Genomic DNA, 17,644 nt, shown 5'->3' with positions numbered 1-17,644 from the left:
GAGGGCAGTAATTGTTTATTCCAGCGTTTCCTGCATAAAACCAAAGGGTTGTATTAAAGAGGTCACTGGAAAGAATAGGCCCTATAGCCATTGACACAGCATTTCTCTAAATACCCTGTTACAAAGCACTGTGTATAAACACAACTTAAAATGTCAGGGCAAAGAGTGGAGGGGTGGAGAGATGGCTCAGCAGTTAGGAGCACTGGCAACTCCTCCAGAGGAGGTTAGTACTACAATATGAGAACACAAATGGTTTTGTTATCTTGTATCCTACAGCCTTACTAGCTCACTCTTCCATTCCAACGTTCCTCTGTGTATGGATTCTTTAGATTTTTCCCCACAGGGCAGCTCACAACCACTTTTAACTCCAGTTACAGGAGATACAATGCCCTCTTCTGGCCTCCATGGGCATCAGCCAAGCAAGTGGTGAACAAATACATATGCAACTAAAAGACTTGTACAGTACAGTTGTCCAAGACAGCCTAGGAAGATAGACTCAGCAGGTAAAGTGCTTACTACACAATCCTGACAATGTGAATTTGACCTCTGTAACCCACATTTTAACACAAGACAAGTGCTTGTAATCCCAGCACTGAGATCTCTAGGGCTTGCTTTCTATTTAATCTAACCTACTTGGAGAGTTCCAGGCCAATGAAAGGCCCATATGGAAGGTGTGCAGCACCTGAGGAATGACATTCAAGGCTGTCCTCTGGAAACACACACACACACACACACACACACACACACACACACACACACACAGAACAGAAAGAGAGAGAGAGGAGAGAGAGAGAGAGAGAGAGAGAGAGAGAGAGAGAGAGACAGACAGAGACAGAGACAGAGAGACAGAGAGAGACAGACACAGGGGCAGAGACAGAGAGAGACAGACAGACAGAGAGAATGAGACTGTCTAAATTAATCTGACAGTCTTATGTCCCTCATCCCCTGTTACCTCACTGTAGCTACAAACCCATGTATTCTTCCTAATTGTAAACTTGTTACATTTCAATGGTCCTATGACATCCGGGCTCAACAGCTGTCTAGCCATAAAAACAGTGAGGGTAACCTCTTTAGTGTATTATCACAGAAACCGTCTCACACCCCCGCTACTGCCTGACTCCCCACAGTTGAACTCAAACTGCCGTACAGCAGTGTGTGGACTGACCAGACTGACAGTATGAGATGAGCTTCTCGTGGAGAGTTACTACAGTCCCTTTATTCCTAGTGGACTAAGGGTTTCTACCCCACTCTTGGTTGTATAGATCCTGAATAATGAAGCAGGAACACTACAGTTTATTAATAAGCTGTAGGCACTACTGGGCAGGTTTTGAGCCATCAACCTGTTAAAACCCACACAAATGTTAGTCAGTTGCCAATCCGGTGTCTCCTGGGCTGTTGGCACTCCATCAGGCTGTGCTCAGGGTGATCTTTTGGCTATGTGCTCTGGGTCTACCCTGTCTGATGGCAGCCTCCTCTCTCTCACATTTCTCTCTCCTCCCTATGAGATCTCTCCAGACCCCTCACTTGGTTCTAAGCCTGGCCTTCCTATCCTTTTTGCCCAGTCATAAGCCCCAGCCACTTACTGACCAATCAGGAATTAATGGGGAGCATTCTTTACAGCACACTGGTTACAGTTCAGTCTGGGGCAGAGTATTCAGCTGAATACACAGTACAAACTTCTGTGCTGACCACTGCTCAATATCCCCTTGACCTTAGGTCCCTGTCTGCTGTACTGCGGAAGCTTTCTTTCCTGCACGTTGTGGGCCACACTGGCACAGCCATCCACAAACCCCACTGCATCCCCAAAAGCAGTGCTGCTGCTTTCTCCAACTGCACTTGCCTGCCTGGCTGCCTGCACTCGACACATCTGTCTAGCCTGGTCAGCCTGTGTCATGAGAGAATTTATCTTTGCTGTCTGTGCGGCTTTCCCATTGTTCTGCTACTAATTCTGATAAGACCACTCTTCCACCATCGGTGAGTTCTTGTACTGGAAACCAACTAGCTGTAGATACAAAGGCTTATTTCTGGACTGCTAATCATATTCTCTCGTCTATACGATTACCTTACACTAGTAGCTCCTGTCTATCTGACTATGATAGTTTCCAACATGGACATGTCAGTTTCCCATTTGTATTTACATTTTAGGATACACTGGCTACTGAGTCCCTGGCACTTTCAAAACAATTCTTACAATCAGCTAGTAATTTTCTAGAGGGAAGTAGGAGAAGGAGACAAGAGGAAGGAAGCCAGAGAAGCCATGGCAGGTGATGTTAAGATTCTGCTCTGTGTATTTACAGGTTGTTATCAATGTTCTCAAGGGATGGATGGCACCGGGCTTTGTATGTTTAAGTGGGCAATTATATCTTACCAATTGGGTCAAAAAAAAAAAAAAAAAAGAGGAAGGAAGCCGCATGGGATTTTTGATAGAACATGGATTACACCCACAGTCTACTGGAAGGATGCTGCCACCCTAACACTGGTCCACAGTCTGGACTCACTTTGCATTCAGTCAAATCTCCATGTTTGTAGTTTTCAGTACTTTCACATCTTTACTAAGTTTGTCCTAAATAACTCTTCTTCTTGATATTATTCCAAGTGAAGTTGCTATCCTAATTTCATTTCAGATGGTTATAGCTAATATATAAAAATACAAATGGTTTTCACATCTTGTATTCCATTGCTAACTCTCTTTTCACTCCCACATTCCTCTGTGCACAGGCTCCTTGGATTCTTCCTCCATACACAAGGATGCCTTCTGTATATAGAATCGGACGGCTGCAATGGTTAGCAATGGCAGGTAAAATGACAGGCTCTAGAATCAAAAGTCCTCGGGGCATGGGTCTGAAGAAGGCAGTGTGCTTCTGAGGGCTGTATTAGAGGCTGAGCGTTCCTCTCTCTGACTCCTGAATGTGGAATGAAGAGAACAACCCCCTTGAGTTCCTGCTACATGAACTCCCTGCCATGATGTCTGTACCCTCAAACTGTGAGCCATGTTAGGCCCTGCCTTCCTTAAACTGTTTTGTTCAGAATGTCGTCTGGGTCATATGAAAAATAATTAAATCTAAATGCCTCTGGTTGCTTATCTTGCTACCCTGTTCATTTTACTTCAACACTGTTAAGTGTGTGATCTCACACTTAAAAAGGAAGTCCCTAGGAAAAATACCAGGAACAACTCGTGTGAATTATGTGAAATACAAAATTGTAGAAACAAGGTCACCTTGCATGCTACCGTGACACCTCCGTGGCAGAGAAAGAAAAGGAAACACTAATGAACCTATGAGAGACAAGAAGCCTGGGTTCGTAACTTTATTAGGCCTACAGCAACAAAAAGTATGAACCACCAAAGGAACAGAATAACCTGCTCCTCCCAACCAAAGAAGAAAAAAACAACTTTAAGAAAATTGCCGAAGGATTGCAGCTTATGCTTGTACTCTCAATACTCAGAATGTTGAGGCAGGACAATTGCCAGGATCCTGGGGACAGCCTGGACTATACAATGAGTTTTATCATGTGATTCTGGTATGGGAAATGGTATGAGATTTTTGTCTAAAAATTTTTCTTATTTACTCCAAAGAGCCCCCACACACACACACACACACACACACACACACACACACACACACACACACACACACTCTTAATCTAGAACAGTATCCCAAAGGGGAAAGAATCAGGAATCCCAGTATATATGAAAATGAATTGTTTTAATTCAATGACATCAGTGGTTAACACATACCAGTATTATTTTAGCATATTATGGATGGTGGGACAATACCACTGCAAGGACATCTATGCTCATTCACAGTTACATGTGTATAACATGAACTGTACACATCTCTGAATCCGGAGAATGCACTTCTGTGCAGCTATTCCCAGGTAGGGCAACATTCACTATCATGTACCTGTGAATACACAGGCCATGGTATAGGGTGATTTCTTGGAGTTCTACTCATAGCTGGCTCACTTTGAAAGGCAGCAGGATAAAAGCACATATCTCACACTGTAGACAGTATTTTAAAGGAGGACATATTAAAGTCACCTGAAAAGGTTCTGCACGGTAGCCGTGCTCAGGTCCTACCCGAAGTGCATTCTGCTACTTTTGATCTCCACACAGCAGGTTCCCAGCATGGGTATTTTTCCGAATTCCCCAGGTGACCCTAACTTTCAAACTTCTAAATCTCTGTCTTAAAGACAACAAAATTTACTCTAATTTTAACAAGTGAATCATATTATAAGCTAGAAGAAAAACAAAACGTGCTACTTCCCAGTGCTTCTAAAAACTGAAGTCAGTGGCCTTCTAATGGAGGATTGTTAAAGGAGTAGGATTAGGAGGGCAAGGCCAATTTCTGAAAACAAGAATCAAAGACTCTCGAGAGGAGAGTGAACCTGTCATAGGCAAGGAATGCTGGAACTGTGCTTCATAACACAGTTCTAAAAGAAGGGTGAACTGAGTAATGTATGGGTCAGCAAAAGCCAAGAGCATCAATCAGTATTATCATATCTAGCAGTGAGGTTGGCCAGGGAGCCTTACAAATACCTCATGCCTGCCACGGGCAGAAATGATGCTACAAAACATGGGCAGGTTCCACTGTCTCCTTCTTCACTCCCAGGGTCTCCAATCAATGTGCCTCTCCATGTGTCTGTTCTGAGTCCTGGGCTGATCATGACAGACTAACCAAGGATGAGAGATCTAGAGAAACAAGTCAACAGAAGAGTAGCTGGGTCTTCCCTCTTTCCCATTCTCTACTGAGACCAGGCAGAGATGCTGGCTTCGGGACCGTTTCCTATGAAAGCCTAAAGCACACACGCAACAGCTATTAGGAAATAAGGTCACCCTGAAACAGCAGCATGAGCCTGCCAACAAACCTGGACACCGGCTGGGTCACGATGCCCTGCCTGCCTGTTGCCTTTCTTTTTCTTTCTCTTTCTTTCTTTGGGGGTAAGAGGAAGGGGTTGCAGTCTTCCTCATAAACAGGGCAATCATGTGTCTCAACAGCACTGGCTTTTCTTCAAGGCCTTATCATGTGTCAGCCCATCCTCCAAGTTCTCTAAATGAGTTGCCTCTAGTAAATGTCATAGATAAGCCTGATCTATGTCCCCTTTACCTTTAATGTACAGATAAAGATATTCAGAATCAAAAAAGAATAAGAATAAACTCACCCCCTCACTAACAATGTATGTGGTATTGGTATGTCTGGATGGTAGGGTTCCTAGCACATTTTCCACCAACAAATCCAATGTAGACAGTCACAAAAAAAAAAAAATGAGTTTTAAAATCTGACTGATTCGGGAGAATCGATTTGTAAAAATGATCATCTTACCAAAAGCAATCTATAGACTCAGTACAATGAACATTATTCTCCACAGACAAGAGAAAATAATCTTAAAATTCACTTGGAAGCACCAGAAGTACATCAGAGAGCTAAATCCAGCTGAGTGATGGCTCAGTGGGTAGAGGCTGCTCAGTAGGTAGAGGTGGCTCCAGAGGCACTGGCACTGCATCTGCAAGCCTGAGGGCCTGGGTTTGAATCCCCAGCATCCATGTAAAATGTCAGGCATGGCTATGGGCCCCTATAACCCCAGCACTGGGAAGCAGAAATAGGTACATTCTGGGAGCATGCTGGCTGACCACCCTCACCACAAACCTGCTCCTGGTTCAGAGAACCTGTCTCAAGGCAACAGCACTAAACACAGACACCATTCTCCTCTGGCCTCCATGCATACACATGGCACATGGACTAATGCATACAACACACAACCACACAAAACACACACACACACACACACACACACACACACACACACACACACACACACCAGTAAATATTACCAGTAGATACTGCTATGCCTGATTTCAATTGTACTGTGAGACACAGTGATAAAAACATCACAGTGCTGGCAAAAAGCAGACACACGGGTCAAGGGAACAGACATCCCAGACATATATTCATGCAGCTACAGCTACCTGATCGTCAACAAAGACGCCAAAAACTCCCAGTGGAAAACTGGACAGAGACATGTAGAAGACTGAAAGGAGACCTGCATCTTTCACTCTGCCAAAAATGAACACCAATCAAATGGATCAAAAACTTTAACATCCAATCTGAATCTCTGAAACTATAGAGAAAACACTTCAAAATATGGGCACAGGAGAGAACTTCATAGGGCTCCAGTAGTAGAAAATAAGGCCAAATATTAACAAATGGGACCTCTTGAAATCAAAATGTTTCTGTAGAGCAAAATAAACTGCTAATCACAAGAAGAGGCACCTACCTTCTCCAAAGAAGGGGTAGAGGGTTCTTATCGATGAACACAGGAGGAACTCAGAAAACTAAACAATAAAACAACCCAATAAAAAATAGGATGCGCTGAACAGAGAGCTCTCAGGAGGAGAAACTAAAATAGCCAATAAATAGTTTTAAAATGTTCAACATCCTTATACATCAGAAAAATACTAATTAAAACCACTCCAAGATTCTCTCTCATCCCAGTCAGAACAGCTATCTCAAGAACATATACGGCAACAGATGCTGGAGAGGGTGTAAGCACAGAACACTCGCTCACCACTGTTGGTGATATAAGCGGTAAGGCCATGTAGAAATCAGTTTGGAGGTTCTCAGTAAACTAGAAACACAACTCCCAAGCATCTTCCAAAGGCCCTGTACCCTACAGCAGACACCTCCACATCCATGCTGAATACTGTTCTATTCAAATAACCGGAAGTGGATTCAGCCTAGATGTCCATCAACAGATGAATGCACAAGGGAAATGTGGCCACATGAGCACAGTGCATGCTGTTCAGTCAGAGAAAAATAAATATGCAACTTGCTAGATAACTCATAGAATTGGAAAACATTACATTAACTGAGGTGACCCAGGCTTACAAGGACAAAAAGCATGAGCGCTAGCTCTTGCGCTCTCTCTCTCGCTCTCTCTCTCTCTCTCTCTCTCTCTCTCTCTCTCTCTCGCTCTCGCTCTCGCTCTCGCTCTCTCTCTTATGTGTAGCTGAGCTTTTCAGTCTTTACATAAGTGAAACTACGTGGGAGTGAGGAGGGTAAATGCCAGGAAGCTAGAAAGGGGGCCTGTGACGAGGGAAAATTACTTTCAACAGAAAATTACCCTATAATTAAATCACAGTAAATGTTATCTATGCTATATTTAAAACCTAAAATGTCGTGATTGATTCTATTAGCAGCTGATCAAAATATGAAAATATTTTAAATTATGTTCTTAGGAATAACTTAAATTCCCTACCTTGTGTATTTCCTCTTGATTAGTAGTTCTACTGAAAATGTTGTGGTATTCTGTTTTTGTAAATTTCTACATACTTAACAATTTCCTGTGAATCTCATTTTTATTTTGATCTTGATACCTTTCATCTTTTGCTAGTTCTTATTGTATATATTTAAACTTTCTAATACAAAAAGTTGAAAAATGAATGGAAGGCTTACGGACTTAAATTTCATAAAAAAAAAATATAATCTACAGAAAAATTCAGAGGCTGGAGAGAAGACTCAGGAGTTAAGACTACATATTAATATTCCAGGACCAAGATTCTATTCTCACATAGTGTCTTATAGCACCCTGTAACTCCAGTTCTAAACATCCATACACACAAAATATAAAAGAAAAAGAGAGACTGAAAAAAGAAAACAAAATGATACTTAAGCTGATTCTAATCCACATTGACTACCTGCTTGACAAAAAAAAAAAAAAAAAAAGGTATTCTATATGGAAGAAATACAGTAACTTCAAAATATACAAAGAAAAGAAACAAAACAAAAAAGTCAAACAACCCAAATGATAAATGGGCCAGTAAAATAAAAACAGGTCTCAAAAACAAAACACAAATGGCCAAGAAGCATCTGGAGAAATGCTCACCCGCACCAGACACCAGAGAAATGCATATTAAACCTACAGTGAGGCCCCACCTAATCCTAGTGAGAATGTCAGTCATGAAGAAGACTGTTAACAGACTCCAGCCCAAGAAGCAGGAAGGCTAACTGCAGATGGCGAACATCTCACTCCATGGATCTAAACCAAGTCCCCAATCAGGTCCCCAGTTCTGTAGAAGACTATATATGTGACCTCTCCTCACAGCTCTGTCCCCAGTCACATGGGCCTAAGCAGATCTTGGTGGAACACCCTGCTTACCCCCTTGTGCCCTGTGTACCCCCTTGGCACCCCGGCAATCAGAACATTCCTATTCCTAATTGTCAGGTCCCAACACTAAGGAACACATTTTACCTGGAACCCCCAGTGGCCCCAGGATCCCAAAAGAATTATCTACCAGGCAGCACGCAGGCACCACACTGACCTAAGAACCAGAGAGGCAATGAAACCCAAGTAACAAACACCTACCCAACAAAGACAAAACCAATTATCAGCACCTAGAAGCATGATCATTCCCAAACCCAGATGCCTAAACATCGGTGTAAAAACATGCTGACTAACGGTGTGGACAGCACACCTCCACCAGAGTCCAGCAACCCTATGCCAGCAGGCCCTGGGCATTGCTGCAGCACTAAAGCACAAGACAATGCCTAAAACAGCCCTTATAAATACAACAGAACTCCTTAAAAGGAAATGAATAAACATCTCTAAGAAACCTATGCAAACTAAAATTGTATTTCTTCAAAACTAAAAGAAAAAAGCATTAGTCTCTTTTAAATACAGAAATCTATGTAAAATAAACAGTCTAAGACAATTAAATAAAACAAATCAAGACCTAGAAGTGGAAAAAGAATGAAGAAAAAAAACAAACTGAGGAAAATCTGGAAATGAAAACTTTAGGAATTCACATAGGAACCTTGCAGGTAAACCTCACCACTGGAATACAAGAAATAGAAGAGATAATCTTGGGTACTGAAAACACAGTAGAAAAAAATAGGTATATTTTTTTCAGTCAAAAAAATGTTAAATTTACAAAAAAAAAAAATCCTTACACCATGAAAGAAACAAATCTAATAATAATAGAAATAAAAGAAAAAGAAACCCAGGTTAAAGGCAAGAAAATATTTTTAAGAAAATCACATAAGAAATCTGTCCTAACCTAAAGAAGGAGATGCCTATCAGGGTATAAGAAACACACAGAACACCAAATAGACTAGATGAGGGGGAAAATCCCCTCAGCACATAACTATCAAAACATGAAATGTACGAAACAAAGAAAGAATATTAAAAACTGAAAGAGGAAAAAACAAGTAAAATATAAAACAGACTAATTAGAATCACAACTGACTTCTCCATGAAGACGTTAGGGCCTGGAAATGTTCTACAGACTCAGAGACCACAGATGCTAGCCCAGACTATACCCAGCAAAACCTTCAATTGCATTAGATGGAGAAAACAGACAATCCATGATAAAACCAAATTAGGTGTCACAAACCTAGCCCTATAAAAGGCGTCAGATAGAAAATTCCAACTTAAAGAGGCTAATCACACCCAACAAATGATCCCAGAGAAGCAAATCAAAGGGGGAAACCCTCATATATACCACTACCAACACCACAACAAAATAACAGGAACCAACAAAGACTGCTCACTGATATTCCTCCACATCTATGGTCTCAATTCCTCAATAAAATGTTACTGACAAACAGAATGGATGCAAAAGCAGGATCCATCCTTCTGCTTCATCCAAGAAACACAACGTCAAGGACAGATATTACCTCAGGGTAAAAGGACTGAAAAAGACATTCTAAGCAGGTATAGCCATGTGAAAAAACAGACTTCAACACTAATCAGAAAAGAAAAGAACACTACATACTCACTAAGGAAAAAAATTCAAGAAGATTGCAATTCTAAAATGCATACACAAAACACAAGAGCCCCGGAGTTCATAAGCGAAACATGGTTACAGCATAAATCACATACTGACCTACCCACACCGATAGTAGGAGACACCAATGCCCTACTCTTACAATACAGGTCATCCAGATGAAAACTAGACAGAGAAGTGCTCAAGCCTGCAGACGTTATAAACAAATGTCCCTAACATTTGTCTATAGAACACTGTACCCAAATACAAATCAATATACCTTCTCAGCAGCTCATGGAACTTTCCTAAAACTGACCACATACTCACAAAGCAACAAGGCTCAACAGATAAAAGAAAACTAAAAACATCACGCACCCTATTTCACCACCATGGATTAAAACTGAAATGGGGTGGGAGAGGAGAAAGGGAGGGGAAGGGAAGGGGGTAGGATCAGGTATAGGGAGAGCTGGGGAAAGAGGGCCAGAAGAATGAATGGAAATTAGTGTGTGCATGTGTGTGTTGGGGGGAACTTGGGGGGTAACTTTAGGACTTACCAAGAGACCTGGGATGGGTGTCTTAGTCAGGGTTTCTATTCCTGCACAAACATCATGACCAAGAAGCAAGGTGGGGAGGAAAGGGTTTATTGAGTTTGCACTTCCACATTGCTGTTCATCACCAAAGGAAGTCAGGACTGGAACTCAGGCAGGTCAGGAAGCAGGAGCTGATGCAGAGGCCATGGAGGGATGTTTCTTACTGGCTTGCTTCCCCTGGCTTGCTTAGCTTGCTCTCCTATAGACTAACAGCCCAGGGACGGCATCACCCACACTGGGCTGGTTCCTCCCCCATTGATCACTAATTGCTGAGTCTCATGGAGGCATTTCCTCAAGGGAGGCTCCTTTCTCTGTGATAACTTCAGCGTGTGCCAGTACAGATGGGGGAGTCTCCAGGGAGTCTATGGGGATGACTCTAGCCGAGACTCCTAGCAGTGGGGAATATGGAGCCTGAAGTGGCCACCTCCTGTAGTCAGGCAGGACTCTCAGTAGAGGGATGAGGAAACCAACCCATGCACAAAACCACTGACCCAAACTCTGTCCTACTTACAAGAAGAGCAGTGCCAAAGATGGAGCAGAGACTGAGGGAACGGCCACCCATGACTGTCCCAGCCCCTCCCACTGGCAAGAACCAATTATTAATGAACTCTGTTATACTTGCAGACAGGAGCCTTGCATAACTCTGAGAGCTCTACCTAGCAGCCAATGGAAACAGATGCAGAGACAGACCCACTGCCAAACATTAGACAGAGCTCAAGGAATCTGGAGAAAGAATTAGGGGGAGGATCAAGGGATCCAGAGGGAATAGGGACACCACAAGAAGACAAGCAGAGTCAACTAACATGGACCCTTGGGGACTCTCAGAGACTGAACCACCAACCAAAGACCATGCATGGGCTGGATCTAGGTCTCCGTGTACATACATAGCAGATGAGCAGCTTAGTCTTCCCCTTCCCTTGGATGCCCCAACAACTAGAGCTAGGGCTGTCCGTGACTCTGTTGCCTACCTGTGAATCCTGTTCCCCTAACTGGGCTGCTTTGTCTGGTCTCAGTGGCAGAGGATGAGCCTAGGCCTACAGTGAGTTGATGCAGGAAAAGGGAGACTGGAGGAGGAGGGGCCTGGGGGCGATTTAAAGTAAATAAGTTACTGGGAAAAATGAATACCAACAAAAACCAGAATAGAAAGCTTGTAAATTCAAATAAAACGAACTATTGAATAAAAAAATAGATCAAGAAAGAAATTAAAGACCTTACGGAATTGAATGAAACTACGCATCATACCCAAATTTATGGAACCGAAAGAAGGAAGTTCTAGCAGGCAAATTCATAGCACTAAATGCCTACAAAAAGAAATTTGGAGCAATCCATACTAGTAACTAAACAACACATAAACACTCTAGAACAAAAAGAAGAAGTCACATCCACAAAGTGAAAACAGCAAGAAATAAGCTTAGGAGCAAAATCCATTTAAAAAAAAAAGATGAAAAACAAAGAATCAATGAGACAAATAATTGGTAGAAACCAGTATGGCTGGACAGACCCTTATCCAGATTAACTAGGAAGCAGAGGATGAATATCCAAATTAACAAAATGAGAAAAGAAATGAGGAACATAGCAACAGAACCCCAGGAAATCCAGAGAATCATATATATTAAAACCTGTACTCAACCAGACTGGAAAGTCTAAAAGAAATGGATGATTTTCTTGATAGATACCACTTACTAAAGTTCAATCAAGTTCAGATAAGCACTTAAACAGACCTATCACACCTCGTCAAACAGAAGCAGTCATGAATAGTTTCCTAACAACAACAACAAGAGGCAGCTGGTCTCAGCCCTGATTTCTATCACATGAGTTAACATCAATACTCCTCAAATTATTCCGCAAAATAGAAACATTGCCCAATTCTTTTAACCAGGCCACACTTGCCCTGACACCTAAACCACATAAAGACCTAACAAAGAAAAGAACTACAGATGAATTTCCCTTATGAACATAGATGCACAAACTTCTCAGTAAAATTCTTGCAAACCAGCACAAAGATCACCATCATGATCACTAGGCTTCATCTCGGAGATGCGAAGATGGCTCGGCATGCGTAAGCTGATACATATAACCCACACACAAACAAACTGGACGCAACAGTGCACACTCATCCCATCAGCAAACAAGGACCTCTGATAAGATCCAACACCCCTTCCTGACACGCTTGAGTCCTGAAGAGATTTGGGATGTGAAGGGCACACCTAACCAAAATAAAGGCAGTTTATAGCAAGCCCATAGCCAACAGCAAGTTAAATGGAGAGAAACTCAAAGCAGTTCCATTAAAGTCAAAAACAACACAAGGTTGTTCACTCTTTCTACATCTACTCAATATAGTAATTTAAGTCTTAAATAGAGCAGTAAGAGAACTCAGGAGATCAAGGAGATAAAGATTAGAAGAGAAGAAGTCAAAATATCCATATTGGCAGATGATAGGATAAGATACCTAAGTGACCCAAAAATTCTACTAGGAAACTCCTATACCTGAAAAACACTTTTAGCAAACTTAGCAGGATACAAAATTAACACACAAAAATCAGCAGCCTTCCTACATACAAATGAAAAATGAACAGAGAAAGTAGTGGGGGAAACACCACCTTTCACAATAACCTCAAGTAATATAGAATATCCTGGGTAACTCTAACCAAGCAAGTGACAGACTTGTATGATAAAAACTTCAAGATGCTACAGAAAGAAAATGGAGAAGATAACAGAAGACAAAAAGATCTCCCATGCTCATAGATCAGTAAGACTAACATAGTAAAATGGGCCACCCTATCAAATCTGCAGACTCAATGCAATTCTCAACAAAATTCTTCACAGGTCTTGAGAGGACAATTTTCAGCTTCATATAGAAACACACACACACACACACACACTTTTACAGGAAAAAAAAACAGGACAGCTGAAACAATCTTAAATAATAAACAGCTGTGGGAGGTACTGCTATCCCAGGTTTCAAGTTGTACTATCGATCTATAGTAATAAAAAACACCATGGTATTGGCACAAAAAAAGATTCAAGTTCCAAGATGTAGACATAATCCACACACCTATGGACACCTGACTTGATAAGCCAGAAATACACACTGAAAAAAGGACAGTATCTTCAAGCATATGGTGCTGCTCAAACTGGCTGCTACATACAGAAGAATGCAAATAGATCCATATTTATCTACTCCAAATCGATCAAAGGCTTCAACATAAAATCAGATACACTGAGCCTGACAGAAGAGAAAGTGAGGAACTCACAGGAAAGGGCTTTCTGAGCAGACACTGTTAGCACAGGCACTAAGATCAACAAGTAGTAAATCGGACCTCGTGAAACTGAAAAGGTTCAGTAGAGCAGTGTACAGATAAGTGTAGAGTAAAAATACCAACGACAAGTCCAGTAAAGAACTGAAATCCAAAATAAATAAAAGACTTAAGAAATGAGGTATCAAGAAAACAAATAACTCAGTTAAAATATGGGGTACAGTCTAAACAGTTTTCAACAGGTGAAACACAAAGGCTGAGAAACACTTAAAGAAATGTTCAACATCTGGAAACATCAGGGAAATGCAAATCAAAACTACTTTGATCATCTCACACCTGTCAGAAGAGTTGAACTTATAAGGTAACACGACAGCTCACGCTGGTGAGGGTGGAGTAAGAGGGACACTCATTCACTGCTGTTCGGAGTGTAAACTTGTACAGCCAGTATGGAAATCATGGAAATCAGTGTGGCGGTTCCTCGGGAAGATGGGAATGGACCCAGATACACCACTCTTGGGCAGATACTCAAAGATGCTTCAGCAAAGGATGTGACAGTCGAGTGTCACAAGGACACCTGCTCATCTATGTTTACATCGGCTTCATTCATAACAGCCAGAAACCGGAAACCACCTAGACGTCCCTTAACATTAGAATGGATTTTTAAAAAGTGACATATTTATGCAATGGAGTATTATTCAGCTGTTTAAAAGAATAGAATTTGCAGGTAAATGAATGAAACAAGAAAAAAAGGCAAAGTACCCTAACCCAGGTATGTATTCACTTCCATGTGGTTATGAGCTGTTATCCATAGAACCACAGACGCTAGGTATAAAGGACTGGGGTGTGGTGACACAGATCCCCCTAGATAAGGGAGGTAAAATAGATAAACATGAACGGAAGGGGAGGGACAGGATAATCAAGCAGAGAGGAGGAAGGACGAGAACAAGGGCTGGAATACAGCTAAACTAAAGAGCCATTTGAGGAGTATGGACGCCTAATACAGTAGACACTTCCTACAATATGTACACAGACACAGGTAATCTAAATGAAATCACCAAATAATGGGGGAGATCAAACCCCAACTGGACATCCTTTCAATACTGGGACTAGGTTACATCTAATTGAATTGTTGGCCAAATGAATCTCCTGGGAATCCCCAAACAACCCAGGCTGCTGCCAAAATTATAGATTGTTTTACACAACCTGATACAAAGTCCCCATTGCTGGTACCTACCTACATAGTCTTCTCCTCGCTGTGCTAGTGTGCTTGGTAAAGAAAGTATTCCACAGGCTATCGAAAGAGAAATCTGAACATCAATCCAGCTACAAACCCTCTGATCAATGATAGCACTCTGCCTGCGGGGTATGCTGGCACAATGGTGGCACAAAGTCTGTGAGAGTAGCCAACCAATTTCTGCTTTGTCTTAAGGACCACTCCACAAGATGGAGACCATATCCGACAGTGCTTGGATGACCAAAAACCAGCGTCTATACAGCCCACAGACCTAGCATGAAACCAACTACTACTGTTCTGAACAAACAAACATTCTGCTGCTGCACTCACAGATTAGCGCCTACCGAAAGTCATCATCAGAGAAGCACAAATCAGAGACCCACAAGCAGACGTTTATGTAGTGAGAAATCTTGGAATATTCAGCCCTAAACAGGATGTCTCCACCAAATTCCCAACCTCCTTCCTCCCCCAAGGGCTCAGGGAGTACCAAGAAGAAAAGGCAGAAAGAGTGTAAGTACCAGAGGGGAGGAGGACACCAAAGGAAATAAGGCCCTCTACATGAACAGGCACAATGCACATATGAACTCATATGCTGAGGCATCAGCCACTGAGCCTGACCCAGTTGTAGCTCTAGAGCTGAAAGGAGCCGTGGACACACACGCCCCCATCCCAACTGAGAACCACTTACAAATGAAAATTTAGTTCCCTCCCACTGAGTCTCCCTGGGGAAACAAAGTGCTCTTACAGGCAGCTGCCTGCCCAGCAGTGGGTGGCTAAGGAAAAACGAACTCAAGGGTGTCCCTGGAGGTTATTTTTTATTTTCAGGGTGTCTGTGGGGGAGTGTGGGGTGGGGTGGGGTGGGTGTGTGTGTTACTGTTTGTATGAGATTCCCAAGCATATGAAGAAATCTGAGTTTCTTGTGCCTCCTTCTAGGTTCTTTCCCTTCTGTCTGTGTGGTCCAAACTATCATGTTAGTTTTTGTTTTATCTTATTATATTTTATTACCATTTCATAGACACCTGTTTCTTCCTCCCTCCCTTCCTTCCTTCCTCCTTCCTCCTTCCTTCCTCCTTCCTTTCCTTCCTTCCTCCTTCCTTTCCTTCCTCCTTCCTTCCTCCTTCCTCTTCCTTCCTTCCTTCCTTCCTCCTTCCTTCCTTTCCTTCCTTCCTCCTTCCTTTCCTTCCTTCCTCCCTTCTCCTTCCTTCCCCTTCCTTCCTTCCTTCCTTCCTTCCTCCTTCCTCCTTCTCCCTTCCTTCCTCCTTCCTTCCTTCCTCCTTCCTTCCTTCCCTCCTTCCCTCCTTCCTCCTTTCCTCCTTCCTTCCTTCCTTCCTTCCTTCCTTCCTCCCTCCTTCCTCCCTCCCTTCCTCCCTTCTTCCTTCCTTCCTCCCTTCCCCTTCCTTCCTCCTTCCTTCCTTCCTCCTTCCTTCCTCCTTCCTTCCTTCCTCCTTCCTTCCTTCCTTCCTCCTTCCTTCCTTTCCTTCCTCCTCTTCCTCCTTCCCCTTCCTCCTTCCTCCCTTCTTCCCTTCCTCCTCCTTCCTTCCTTCCTTCCTTCCTTCCTCCCTCCTTCCTCCTCCTTCCTTCCTTCCTCCCTCCTTCCTCCTTCCTTCCTCCTCCCTTCCTTCTTCCTTCCTTCCTCCCTTCCTCCTCCTTCCTCCCTTCCTTCCTTTCCTTCCCTTCCTCCCTCCTCCCTCCTTCCTCCTTCCTTCCTCCCTCTCCCTCCTCCCCTTCCTTCCTCCTTCCTTCCTTCCTCCTCCCTCCTCCCTTCCTCCCTTCCTCCTTTCCTTCCTCCCTCCCTTCCTTCCTTCCTCCCTCCCTTCCTCCCTTCCTTCCTTCCTTCCTTCCTTCCTCCCTCCCTTCCTTCCTTCCTTCCTTCCTTCCTCCTTCCCTTCCTTCCTTCCCTCCTTCCTCCCTTCCTGTCTCCCTACCTTCCTCCCTTCCTTCCTTCCTGCCTTCCTTCCTTCCTCCCTCCCTTCCTCCCTTCCTTCCTTCCTTCCTCCCTTCCTCCCTTCCTTCCTTCCTTCCTCCCCCTTCCTTCCTTCCTTCCTTCCTTCCTTCCTTCCTCCCTTCCTCCCTCTCCTTCCCTTCCCTCCTTCCTTCCTTCCTTCCTTCCTTCCTCCCTTCCTTCCTTCCTTCCCTCCTTCCTTCCTTCCTTCCTTCCTCCTCCTTCCTTTCCTCCTCCCTTCCTTCCTTCCTTCCTTCCTTCCTTCCTTTCTTCCTTCCTTCCTTCCTCCCTTCCTTCCTCCCTTCCTTCCTCCCTTCCTCCCTTCCTTCCTCCCTTCCTCCCTTCCTTCCTTCCTTCCTTCCTTTCTGTCTTCCTTCCTTCCTTCCTTTCTGTTCCCTTCCTTCCTTCCTTCCTTCCTTCCTTCCTTCCTTCCTTTTCTTTTTTCTTTTTTTCTTTTTTGTTTTTTCAAGACAGGTTTTCTCTATAAACAGCCCTAGTTGTTCTAGAACTTGCTCTGTAGACCAAGCTGGCCTTGAACTCAGAGATCCATTACCTCTCTGCCTCTGCCTCCTGAGTGCTGGGATTAAAGGTGTGCACCACCATCTCCCGGTGAGTTTTCAAATGAGAGGCAGAAAGTGGGTGAATCTGGATGGGAGGGCAGGTAGGAAAGAGCTGGGTGTTGTAGAAGGAAAGGAAATCATAATCAGGATACATTATGTAGGGGGAAAAACATCTACTCTCAAAGAGGAGAACAAAAAACAAAAACAAATGCTGATAAAGATGTGGACAAAAGGGATCCTCATATACTGCTAACCTAACAAGCCCAGCTACTGCAAAAGCAGCCCAAGGGTGTGTAAAGTA

At 43.1% G+C, this 17,644-nt stretch overlaps 1 protein-coding gene across 2 annotated transcripts in view; it reads right to left on the bottom strand.

Annotated features, from left to right (window-relative positions):
• Atp9b (ATPase phospholipid transporting 9B (putative)) overlaps positions 1-17,644 on the bottom strand; it is a 188,400-nt gene that overhangs the window by 142,361 nt on the left and 28,395 nt on the right. The gene's annotated exons all lie outside the window — the stretch shown is intronic.

The sequence above is a fragment of the Rattus rattus genome, chromosome 15 (assembly GCF_011064425.1).
Source record: "Rattus rattus isolate New Zealand chromosome 15, Rrattus_CSIRO_v1, whole genome shotgun sequence".
NCBI classification, from domain to species: domain Eukaryota; kingdom Metazoa; phylum Chordata; class Mammalia; order Rodentia; family Muridae; genus Rattus; species Rattus rattus.
Note: the sequence above shows the minus strand (reverse complement) of the source record. Positions and strands in the feature narration are given on the sequence as shown.